Source organism: Protopterus annectens, chromosome 2.part1, assembly GCF_019279795.1.
Source record: "Protopterus annectens isolate FY-2018-M chromosome 2.part1, PAN1.0, whole genome shotgun sequence".
NCBI lineage: Eukaryota > Metazoa > Chordata > Ceratodontiformes > Protopteridae > Protopterus > Protopterus annectens.
In genome coordinates this window covers 1,297,702,116-1,297,714,862 of record NC_056729.1, presented here as the reverse complement: position 1 = coordinate 1,297,714,862, position 12,747 = coordinate 1,297,702,116, and positions in this window count along the sequence as shown.

Genomic DNA, 12,747 nt, shown 5'->3' with positions numbered 1-12,747 from the left:
AGGGGTACATGAATGGAAAAAATAGTGGGGGGGCCCCGGGCTATAGAATGGACAGAGACCTCTTACAGCAAATTGTTGAGCTGTGCAGGCCACGCCTCACACACAGAACCAACAGAGGGGAACCCATCCCAGTGGAAACCAAGGTATGTGTTGGCCTAAGAATACTAGCAACAGGTACCTTCCAGAGACCAGCTGGTGATATGATGGGGATATCACAGGCATCAGCATCCAGGGTACTGCACCAATTCCTGGATGCCATGTCAGCACATGTCAGTGATCATGTATATTTCCCCAATTTCCATGAGGTATTGGCCAGCAATATGCGTCTCTTCCAGCAAATAGCGGAATACCCTGAGGTAGTGGGTGCAATAGACTGCACACACATACACATCAAAGCACCAGTCGGTGAGCAGGGTAAGGTGTACTTCAATCGCAAGGGCTTCCCCTCCATCAACTGCCAGGTTGTGTGTGATGCCCAAGGCATAATACTGAATGTGTGTGCTGGCTGCCCTGGAAGCTACCATGATTCCCATATCTGGCATCTGACGCAGCTGTACCAGACATTTGCCAATGGGGACATCCCACATGGTCACCTACTGGGGGATGCTGGTTATGCACTGGAGCCATGGCTGATTACACCCATCAGAAATGCACACACACCTGAACAGGAATGCCATAATGAGGCACATGCACAAACATGTAATAGAGCGTGTGTTTGGGCTGCTCAAGTCATGGTTCCGGTGCCTGGACACATCTGGTGGAGCCTTGCAGTACTCATCAACTACATGTACCCAAATTGTCATGGTATGTGCTATGCTACATAATATGATTCTGTGAAAACAGCTGCAGCAGGACCACCATAGGCCCGGGCCAAACAGCCCCCCACCATTGCCAAGGCCATCACAGGCAGAGCGTGACTCAGAGGAGGAACAATCTGTGCCTGCCCCAGTAGGCAGAAGGAGGTGTGCCCAGTATGCCTTGGCCTTGGCAAATAGGCAATGCATAGCACATACACTGGCTCAGTAGGAACCCTGGAAATGATACCTCTCTCTGACTCGCACATATAGTAAAAGGGATGCCTAAGTTGACACAACCTGCTTTCAAACATGTACAGGGAGTGTAGTATGTGCATCCAACATAGGCAGCCCTGCAGCACCATCTGAGGCATGATTGCCATGTGTTAAGCAATGTAACACCATGTATTATATGCAAACTTGATGACCCTGACTAACATACTACCCTCACCAAGCATGATGCCACAATATAAAGACAAGATGATCAATTACAACAATTGGCTTAAGTATTGCTGTTAGTCAATGGGGATCCAATGCCTGTCAGCCTGGGATGACATGCTGAGCAAGACATGATGCTCCACCTGCTAGGGATGGCTTGCACCTATCACCCCTGGCCTTTTGGATACTGGCAAAGCCTGTTGTCACCCGCATAGTGCCTTGAATAGGTAAGGCTCAGAACACAAGCCCACCTCCATAGGTATCACAAGGGATAAGAAACTAGAAGTAATGCTACCCAATGCCAGAAGTCTAAACTGGAAGATGCATGCAGTCCAAACTCTCCTCAGCATGGAGAATGTTGATATCTGTGCAGTAACAGAAACCTGGTTCAAGGCTCACAAGAGCACCCTAACACTACCAGGTTACACCTCATACCATGCTTTACAGCCCCAAAACATGGAACAAACTGCAAAAGGAGGATGACTATCAATAATTGTCAAGGATAACCACACCCCCAGGTTGGTGCCACAGCAAGAAGCAGCACGGACTATCCATGGGCAAGTAACAGTGGCTAAAACTGCCTCCCAGTTTGTGGCCTGCTACAGACTACCCTCCTAAATCCAGGAACCGCACTTGGCCTACATGAGAACACATGAAAATATGAAGGTCTCCCCAAACAACTTTATATTGGGCGACTGCAACTACCCAAACATAGACTGGGAGCATTATTCTAGCTCCAACACCCTAGGGCAAAGGTTCCTAGAATTCATAAACCAAAATGCTATGGAACAACTTACCACTTCCACAAGAGGGGTAAGCATACTGGACGTGATAATCACCAACATGGGGACTCTATGCACAAGACAAGAAGTGTATCCCTCACTGGTAAGATCAGACCATAGAGTAATCTCACTGGATATTCACACCCTGACCCCAGACCCTGGCCAGAAAACCACAGTGAAAAACATGTGTAAGGCAAATTTTGCACTCCTCCAAACTGAGGTGGAATCCATTAAAGCCCTTGTGCCTGTGGAAAATATGGCCCAGACCTCAGAACCCTTTATAAATGCATTCTATGAACACCTTCAGGACTGCATGGATTATGCAATCCCAAATAAAACCAAGACCCAATCCTCCAAATGCAGGCATTCGGTCTGGTGGACCCCAGCCATTACCAAACCATGCAAGAGAAGGAGGAAGCTACTACATGAAAGAGCAAAACCCAAAAAGAGAAGTCATCTCTGATCAGTATTATGACAAAAACTATGGCCTCACATAAAATTCTCTAAGGCCAGCTACAAGATAAAAATTGCACAGGACACTAAGGATAATCACAAGGCTTTCTTAACTGATGGTAGGAACCTGGGTGGGAATTCACAGATATGCTCAGAATTAGTCCAAAATGACAAACAATACACCAAACCCACACACATTGCCAACATCCAACCTGACAGGTTCAGGGCAAAATCCCCCCCCCCCCCCACCAAAAGGCAAAATATCTATCCCAACAGAGTGCTGTCCCCCTGACATTGCAGATGCTCAGGTAACAGCCAGCATCTCCAAAGCAAAACCCACAGCATCAATGGGACCAGATGGTATCCTGGGCTGTGTCCAACATGAACTCCAAGAAGAATTGAACACCAAATAAAACTACTGCTCAATCTCAGCCTTACCACAGGATATGTGGTAAGGCTGACCATGTGACCTTTAAACAACTTAGAAATGAAACAAAGAAACTGATAGTCACTGATAAAAGAAATTACTACTCAAAAGTCCAATACGCACAACATCAAAACCCCAAAAAATTCTGGAGAGGTATCAACAAATTACTGCACCCAGGTAACTCCAAAACACCTACACCCTCAAACCTCACTCAGACTTCCCCAATTCAAATTGCTGATGTATTTAACCCATTTTTCAAAGATACTGTTACTTCCCTAGCTTCATCCCTATCCCCACCATCCACGCAAGCACCCAACTCCCTAAACAATAATCTCCCTCATTTAAACTTCAACCAGTCTCAACAGATGTCATTCATAAATTACTTACCAAGCTAAAACCTTGTACCCCTTCAGCTGACCTCATTCCAGCCGAATACCTACAGATTGCAGCCAAACCACTAGCCTTTCGTGTCTCTATTTTAATCAATCGTACCATAACAGAAGGCTGTATCCCAATCCTTTGGAAAGTCTCTCATATCATCCCATTACATAAGGGTGGCAACTTAAATGACCTCTCTAACTTCCGTCCCATAGCCTTACTTTCCCCTTTAGCAAAAATCATGGAAAGATGTATACATAGGCAATTACTTAATCACCCCCTCCAAAACAATCTCCTAGCAGACAGTCAACATGGTTTTAGACCTCATCACAGTACTACTACTGTGCTATTGTCTTTCACTGACCATATTAATAGAAATCGGAATAACAACTTACTGTCCTCTCTAAAGCCTTTGATATGGTCAACCACACTCTCTTACTTAGCATCTTGAAATCTCTTGCTTTGGACTCTCAGGCTATCCAGTGGTTCTATTCCTACTTAAATAATAGACAACAAGCAGTGCGATGGGAAAATCACTCATCATCTCTTCTTCCTATCAAACTAGGTGTACCACAAGGCTCAATACTTGGACCTCTCCTCTTTTCTATTTTCATAAACAACCTAAATAAGTCCCTTCCTCAATCAATCTGTATTCAATATGCCGATGATTCAACACTCATATGCTCTGCTTCTTCCATAAATGACCTTCAAAATATCACTCAAAAAGCTTTCACAGCAGCCGAAAACTGGTTCCAACAATATTGCCTCTTACTGATTCCAAAAAAGACTAAACTATTACTATTCACTCCATCACATAAGTCATCCTCTCTCTCCTTCAATATATCCTCTAACAATGGCACCATAATATCCCCTGATCCTACGACCAAACTTTTTGGTGTCACAATAGACCACAACCTCAACTTTGATTCCCATATTAACTTAACTATCAAATCAATCAATAGAAAACTTGGATCTCTCTACAGACTTAAACCCTTCCTCACTCCCTCAGCCAGAAGTACTTTAGCACAGACCCATCTACTCTCTACCCTATTTTATGCCTCTCCAATCTATACAAACCTAACTAAAAGTAACCTCAACAAACTAGCAACAGCTTACCATAACATAGCTAGATTTGCAACAGGAGCCCCATTTCGTACCCACCATTGCTCTAATCTCAAACAGCTAGGCTGGCTAGAATTACAAAATCATATACGACTTCTGCAACTGACCATTACCCACAAAATCTTTCATCAGCCCACTAATACCACTATACTCTGTTCCCTTATTACCCCATATAAAAACATCTCTTCCCTATGCTCTGCTACCAAACTACTAGCTGCCTCCAACAAATCCAACAACAAAGCTGGGGATAGTCTGTTCTCCAACTGTACTGCACCCATCTGGAACAAACTTCCAAGTGAACTTATGTCTATTACCTCTTTACCTACTTTCAAGAAGCATATAAAATCGTGGCTTTAATCCCAGTGGCTCTGCCCTGGTTCTAACCCTGACTAATCCTTTTTGTTCCATGCCTTTTCCTTTCTCCTGCTATCTATAACAAGATATTCTCTTACTGTTTCTTTACTTCTCTTTAATCTTGGATTCTCAATACCACTATGATGGATGGATGTTTAAAAGAAGAATCTAATGTACTTTTTCCTGTTGATGCTACTAGTAGTTTTAGACTTTTATGAAAATGTTATGTACTACAGTCTGTCTGTTAAATACACCCTCTGTACAACTATGTTTGTAAAGTTATGTCTTACTGTGGAGCTTTTCTCCCCGGGCCTCTACTGAAAATGGACATTAATCCAGCTAGACTAGCCCGGTCAACAAATGTAAAATAAAATAAATAAATAAATAAATAAATATCTACCCAAAGAGCAGTGGACAGCAACAGTGGTCCCTCTCCACAAAGGTGGTGACTGAATGGATACTGCAAACTATCACCCCAGAATCCTGATTAGCTTGGTCTGCAAAGCTATGGAAAGGATCATCATGGAACTCAGAAATAAAGATATTGGTGGCCTACAGACACTGGACCCTACCCAGTGGGGCTTTCTTAAGGGCCGATCCTGCCCGTTATACCTGGTTGAGTCATTTGAAACAGTCACTAAGGCCATTGATGAGGGGAAGGTGGTCCACACAGCCTATCTGGACCTTGCAAAAGCCTTCCATACAATACCCCACTTGTTCATTATAGATAAGCTCACCAGCTTAAATATAAACCCCTATGTCAGTAGATGGGTTTCAAACCAGTTCAAGGACAGAACTGACATGGTCAGAAATGCTGCAGCCATGTCAGACTCCAAACCAGCTACAACTGGCATCCCACAAGGCTCAGTCCTGGGACCTCCCATGTGTGGTATATATTTCTCAGAGGTACAGGCCAACATGGAAGGACTGTGTCTGAACAAGTTTGCAGATGACTACAAACTGGGCGCCATATCTGACCCTCCAGCTGACACAAGCATCCTACAAAAGGGCCTCATAGAAACAGACAACTGGTGCCAGAGCCATGTCATCAAGCTAAATGCAGAAAAGTGTATAGTCATCTCCTTTGGAAAAACAGTAAGTGCCCACCAATTACCACATAGGTGTTAACCCATTAAGTACTTTAGAAGCAATAGGAGACCTGGGGACACAAGTTGATAGAAATCTTGCATTTGACAACCATGTGGCCGTAGTGGTTAGAGAAACATTTCATATACCCACCTAATCATGAAGGTATTCACATCTAGATCAGGGGAGGTCATCATGCCTCTTCAGTCATCCTTCATCAGGCTCACAATTGAGTGCAATGGCCCTTGTGGGATGTACCTTAGCAGACACCTCCAGCAACTGGAAAGACCCAAAAGTACCTCACCAGGAGGATCAAAGGGCTGTAACAGATGCCATGTGTTGCCTGATTAAACAAACTGCAGCTCCACACAGTGGCATACTGCCTGCCCAGAGGCAATCTGTGCCTGATGTATAAAGCCATGTCCAAGCTGGAATCAATGCACATGCTGCACCTTGTAAAATCTGAATGCCAGTGAGCTATGCACATGAGAGACCTGAACCTCATCACTGACATAAATAGGACATGCTGTAGTGATTGATCCATAACCCAGAAGCTCCCTCCACTCTTGAGTAAACTCCAAGTCCAGGTTAGCCAGAGAGTCCCCCATTGACTCTCTTCAAGAGGAATCTTGCTGAGTGGATGGAAGATTGTAGGTTTACCCTGGGTATCACTTTTATGTCACGGTTAGACAGAGGCACAGTATACTAACCTTGAAAAATGTCATGGCAAACTCCAGTTAAAATGTGTGTTGAAGGACAAACACACTCTCTGACTAGGATTAGAAATGGCCTAGGGCACATAGCCTAGTGTTTCACAATGTCCACTCCAGTTGCGGAATACACTACTAATGTTGGACAAGCCTGGTTTAAGTAGGCCATAGCTGAACAAAATGCAACATGGTCATATTTGCACAACTGGCCCTTAACCAGTCTGGTGTGCTCAGTATGAATATTTAAAGCAGTGATAGGACTGAAACCCAGGATACTGTCCACCATAGTGAAAGAACTGAACCAGTACACTATACAATATTACAGTGTTTGGTCAGTATGAAAGAATGTTGACAAGTGTATGCAGACTATCCCATGGAAACCCTGCAGGCGCAGCATAATCCCTGTTGGGTTCAGACACAATGCAGTTGGGCAGTAAGAACACAACATGACCTCCAACACACAACTATAAATGTCAAATATTGTTCAAGTTCACACACAACCACAAATGTGGTGGACCTCAGATCTCAACATATGGAAAGGTCACACTGGGCATGCTCACACACTTTGATAAATGAGACATATGTCAGGCAACAAACCATGGAAAGCCTGAACTGGGCATGCTCACACACTTAGGCCATGTCTCAGTATAGCAGTTGGCCACACATATCTGGTATTTGTATGTGTTAAGCCAGGAACCTACCAGAATACAGCAATCTTCCCAGTGCACACAGTTAAATGACAACAGAGACATAAGTAATATAGTGGAACCTTCTCATATTCAAACATCTTCCACAGATACACACGTTGTTCATAGAAACAGGGAAAGCTATGGCAATAAAGACCTGCAAACAGTTTCTCTGCAACAAATATTGTGCATCTGAAACATAAACATATGGGTGTAGAGGTCAATACTAGGCTGTTTGCCATAGGGAATACATAAGCCTAACCAGAGTGTATTTGGCATCTGTCTCCCCATTACAGTAGCCTACTGTGCCTCTGTAAAGTAGGTCACAGAAGGCACCATTTAAGGTTAGTGTGCTGTGTCTCTGTCAAGCAGGGACACAGTAGAGATCCCAGGGGTTAAATTTGCAATGTCACATCCATGTGGCTGGAGTTTGCTGGAAGAGGGTTGGCGAGGGGCTATGTCTATCATTAATTGGGATTCAATTCCAGACTGAGGGGAGCCTGTCAAAACTTGCAAGTGATGATTGTGAGGGATTGAAGTGTCTTGCCAATACTGTTCAGAGATGTCCTCCCTCTGTGGGATATTGCTCTGTAATGTAGTAGCTCTCTCCTTCTGTTGTACAGCTTATATATGGCTGGTGTAAACCAGACAGGTCTCCTGTTGTGGAGGAGTCTTGGTTTTATTTGGGATAGCATGATCAATGCAAACCTTCCAGATGCTCATAGAATGCATTTGTAAAGGATTCTGCAGATTGGGCTGTATAATCCTCCAGCATGGGGCCTTTGAAGTATTCCACCCCAGTCTTCACAAGTGCAAAGTCTGCTTTTGAGAAATACTTTGTTTGCAGTGATTTCCTTGCCTGGGGGTGGGGATGGGATATGGACGTCCAGGGAAGGTTGGTTATGGTCAGATATTAACAACGGTGGTCTACCACTGGTGTGGAACATAGAGTCCCCATGTTGCTGATGGTCAGGTCCAATATGTATTCCCCTTGTGGCTGTGGTGACTGGTTCTGCCATAGCACATGGATTCACAAATTGTACTGGCTGTAGGGTGATGTTGTTGAGGCCTGAGTAGCTCCCCCACTCAATATTCCTGTGCCTGAAGTTAACCACTGTAATGGTGTATGTGAAAACCTTCATATCCTACACTGTTCCCAGGGAAGCCAAGTGTGGTTCCTGGATATGGGAGGGGTGGTCTGAACTACACACCAAACCAAAAGTCAGTTTTGCACAATGCTAGTTGTATATGTATGGCCTGTCATGCTTAGTGCAGTGGTAACAACCGAGAGGTGTGTGTATCTGTGATGTATATGGATACACCCCCTGGTTGTGTTGTGTGTTACAAGTCCTGTGGTCACGAAGCATGGTATAAAACATAACCTGGCAGTGCTGATGTGCATATGTGACCCTGAAGTAGGCGTCTGTTAATGCATATATATTCTATCCCCCATACTGAGGGATAGTAATAGATGTACATACCTCTTTCTAAATAATGATGTCAGCACCCTATAAATACTGCAGGAGAAAAAACACCACCCAGTAGTTTGAATAGCGCGCTTCGCTAATGCGTCTCTCTCAAGTGTCATAACATAGTCAGGTAGGGGTTTGAATCCTGCAAATGCTCAGTTTGTGTGTGTTTGGGAGCAGGGTGTGTGCAATTCTCTTTGAAAGAAATGGACCTTTTGGCAACTGAAAAAACACACTACATGATGTATATTCCTCTTTGTAAAGACTGATGATGTCAGCACCCTATAAGTATAGCAGGAGAAGGGAAGCCCTCCAGTAATTCGAATAACGTGCTCTGCTAATGTGTCTCTCTCAAGTATCATACCATAGTCAGGTAGGGGTTTGAATCCTACAAATGCTCAGTGTGTTTGGGGGCAGGGTATGTGCAATTTTCTTTGAAAGAAATGGACCTTTTGGCAACTGGAATAACACACTACATGATGTACATTCCTCTTTGTAAAGACTGATGATGTCAGCACCCTATAAGTATAGCAGGAGAAGGGAGCCCACCCAGTAATGCGAATAGCGCGCTCCGCTAATGCATCTTTCTCAAGTGTCATAATATAGTTAGATAGGGGTTTGAATCCTGCACATGCTCAGTGTGTTTGGGGGAGGGGGGCAGGGTGTGTGCAATTCTCTTTGAAAGAAATGGACCTTTTGGCAACTGGAAAAACACACTACATGATGCACATTCCTCTTTGTAAAGACTGATGATGTCAGCACCCTATAAGTATAGCAGGAGAAAGGAAAACCACCCAGTAATGCAAATAGCGCACTCTGCTAATGTGTCTCTCTTCAGTGTCATAACATAGTTAGGTAGGGGTTTGAATCCTACAAATACCATGTGTGCTTTTGTCAATGTGTGGTGGGTGTTGCTTTTATTATGGTATGACATATATTTATAACAGTAATTTCAATGCACACATCAGGTATGTATGTGCCACATAGAGATATGTACCTGTGACCTTAAATAGTTCCTATGTGTGAAGTCTGCCTCATGTGAATACAGTTGTTACCTGTGCCAGCACGTCCTGCAGATTCCCAGACTGTACGCCATACATGTGTGTTGTTGACAATGCAGGCTACTGCAGTGATCTGTGTCCCAGGCCAACTGGATGACACACACTCATGAAGGCTGTGATGTATTAATGTGGGTGAGGGTTCATGTCTGGGGTATATGTCACACATGTTATAACACAGCAAAGTCTGTGAGTAATGGACATCCAGTGTAGGTGTATGGCAACTGTTGCTGATATGCATAAAGACACCTTCTTGCTTAGGCGATACACCAAGGGACTGCACAATACCTTTGGAAATGTGAATATCACAGGATAGACAAGAAAACACTTGTCCATATGTACACACCATTACCCGTTCTACATGATGGGTGCTGCCACCTACATGGTATTACTGGAATACTATGTTAAGTACATGCTGATGACAAAGTTACAGTTGCGTTACAGTAATAGAGCATGGCTTGGACAACAGGTATCCATCTGTATGATACCCATGTGGTGGTCATGTGTGTCATGTGCAGAATGCATTGTAGGCCACTGTATACACTTCCAGTCATGGATTAACATATCACTAGTGTGTTGGCATGTACGTGAGACTGCTATATGCCAAACAGCATTCTTCACAGGGATGTGTGTGGCTCAGTAAGAATGGCTACTGGTATAGTGTAGTACTGCAGGGATATCACTGACACTGGGTTTCCTACATCTGCGTATCAGTTGAGGATACATCATGTAATAGGTTCATACTAGGCTATCTGCCCTAGGGCAGTTATAAACTTATCCAGACTGTGTTTGTCTTTTGACACCCATGTTAAATGAATTTTGATATGGCCTTTTTCCAGGTTAGTATACTCAGCCTCTGTGTAACAGTGACACAGAAGTGATACCCGGGGTAAACCTACAATCTCCCATCCAGTCAGCAACATTCCTCTTGCAGAGAGTCATTAAGGGACTCTGCCTAACCTGGACTGTGATTTTATTCCAGAGTGAAGGGAGCCTCTGGGTTATGAATCTGTCCCTCCAGCATGTCCTATTTATGTAAGTGCTGAGGTGCAAGTGTCACGAGCACATACCTCCATGGGATTTGGATTTTCTGAGGTGCAGCATGTCCATTAATTCCAGGTTGGACATGGTTCTATATGTCAGGCATCTGTTTGAGCCCTTTGATCCCCTTGGTGATGTACTGTTGTGGACTTTCCAGTTGCTGCAGGTCAGGTGTCTGGTAAGGTACACCACAAAAGGGGCATTGTACTCAATTATGGGCCTGATGAGTTATGACTAAAGAGGCACGATGCCCTCCTGTGATCTAGCTGTGAATCTCTTCATGATTAGGTGGCCTATATAAACTGTCTGTGTAACCACTACAACCATGTGGTTGTCAAATGACAGTTTGCTATCAACTCGGGTCCCCAGGTCCCTAATCATGTGTACAGTAATTAATGGCTTACCACCTATGTGTTAAGTTGTGGTCACTTAGTTTTTGCCAAAGGGGATGACTATACAGGTTTTGGCGTTTAGCTTGAGGCCATGGCTCTGGCACCAGCTGTCTGTTTCTATGAGGCTCTTTTGTAAGATGCTTCTGTTGGCTGCTGAGTTGATTATGGTGCACAGTTTGCAGTCATCTGCGAACCTGCTCAGCCACAGTCCTTCTGTGTTGGCCTGTACCTCCGAGAAATATACCTGAGTGGGGTATTGTATCGAAGGCTTTTGCGAGGTCCAGGTAGGCTGTACTGAACACCTTCCCCTCGTCACTGGCCTTGGTGACTGTTTCAAAGACATCAACCAAGTTTAAGAGGCAGGATGTGCCCTTAACAAAGCCGAACTGGGCAGGATCCAGTGTCTGTAGGTCCCCAATAACTTTATTTATGAGGTCTATAATGATCCTTTCCATAGCTTTGCAAACCAAGCTAGTCAGGTGTACAGGGCAATAGTTTCCAGGATCCATTGAGGCACCACCTTTGTGGAGAGGGGTCACTTTTGCTGTACACCACTCATAGGCTACATATCCTGTAGTAAGGCTGGGACTGAACAGTACTTTTATGTTTGTGTTTAGTTCTTCTTGGAGTTCAAGTAGGATGCAGCCTGGGACACTGTCTGCTCCCACTGATGCTGTGTTTCTGCTTTGGAGAGGGTGACTGAGCATCTCAGATGTCAGGGGGGCATCACTCTGCTGGGATATATATTTGCCCTTGTGGTGGGGAGGGGGGTGAGATGTTTGTGCTGAACCTGTCAGCAATGATGTTGGCAATGTATGCGGCTTAGGTGTATTCTGTGTCATTTAGGACAACTTCTGGGCATATGTGGGTGGGAATTCCCACCCAGATTCCTAACATAAGTAAAGAAAGCCTTGTGATTATCCTTTGTGTCTTGTGCAATATTTCTTTTGAAGCTGGCCTTAGACGATTTTATGAGTGCCCATAATTTTTGTCCAAATACTGATCAGAGATGTCTTCCCTTTGTGGGATATTGGTCGATCATGTAGTAGCTTTCTCCTTCTATTGTTTTCTGTTATGTGGCTGGGGTCCACCAGAAAGGACACCTGTCTTTGGAGGATTGGGTCTTGGTTATATTTGGAATTGCATGATCTGTGCATTCCTGGAGGTGTTCAAAGAATGCATTTATATAGGATTCAGCAGTGTGGGCTGTATTTCCCACAGGCCCAGGGCTTTGAAGGATTCCACCTCTGTCTCGGTTTTGAGCTGTGTGTAATTTGCTTTACACAACTTTTTCACTGTGGTTTTTTGTGCAGGGGCTGCGGTTGGTATGTGAATATACAGTGAGATTACTCTATGGTGTCATCTTACCAGTGAGGGATACACTTCTGGTCTGGAGCATAGAGTCCCCATGTTGGTGATGATCAGGTGCAGTATGTTTTCCCCTCTTGTGGGAGTGGTAACAAGTTGTTCCATAGCATTTGAGTTTATGAATTCTAGGAACCTTTGGCCTAGGGTGTTGGAGCTACAGTAATGCTCCTAGTTTATGTGTGGGTAGAT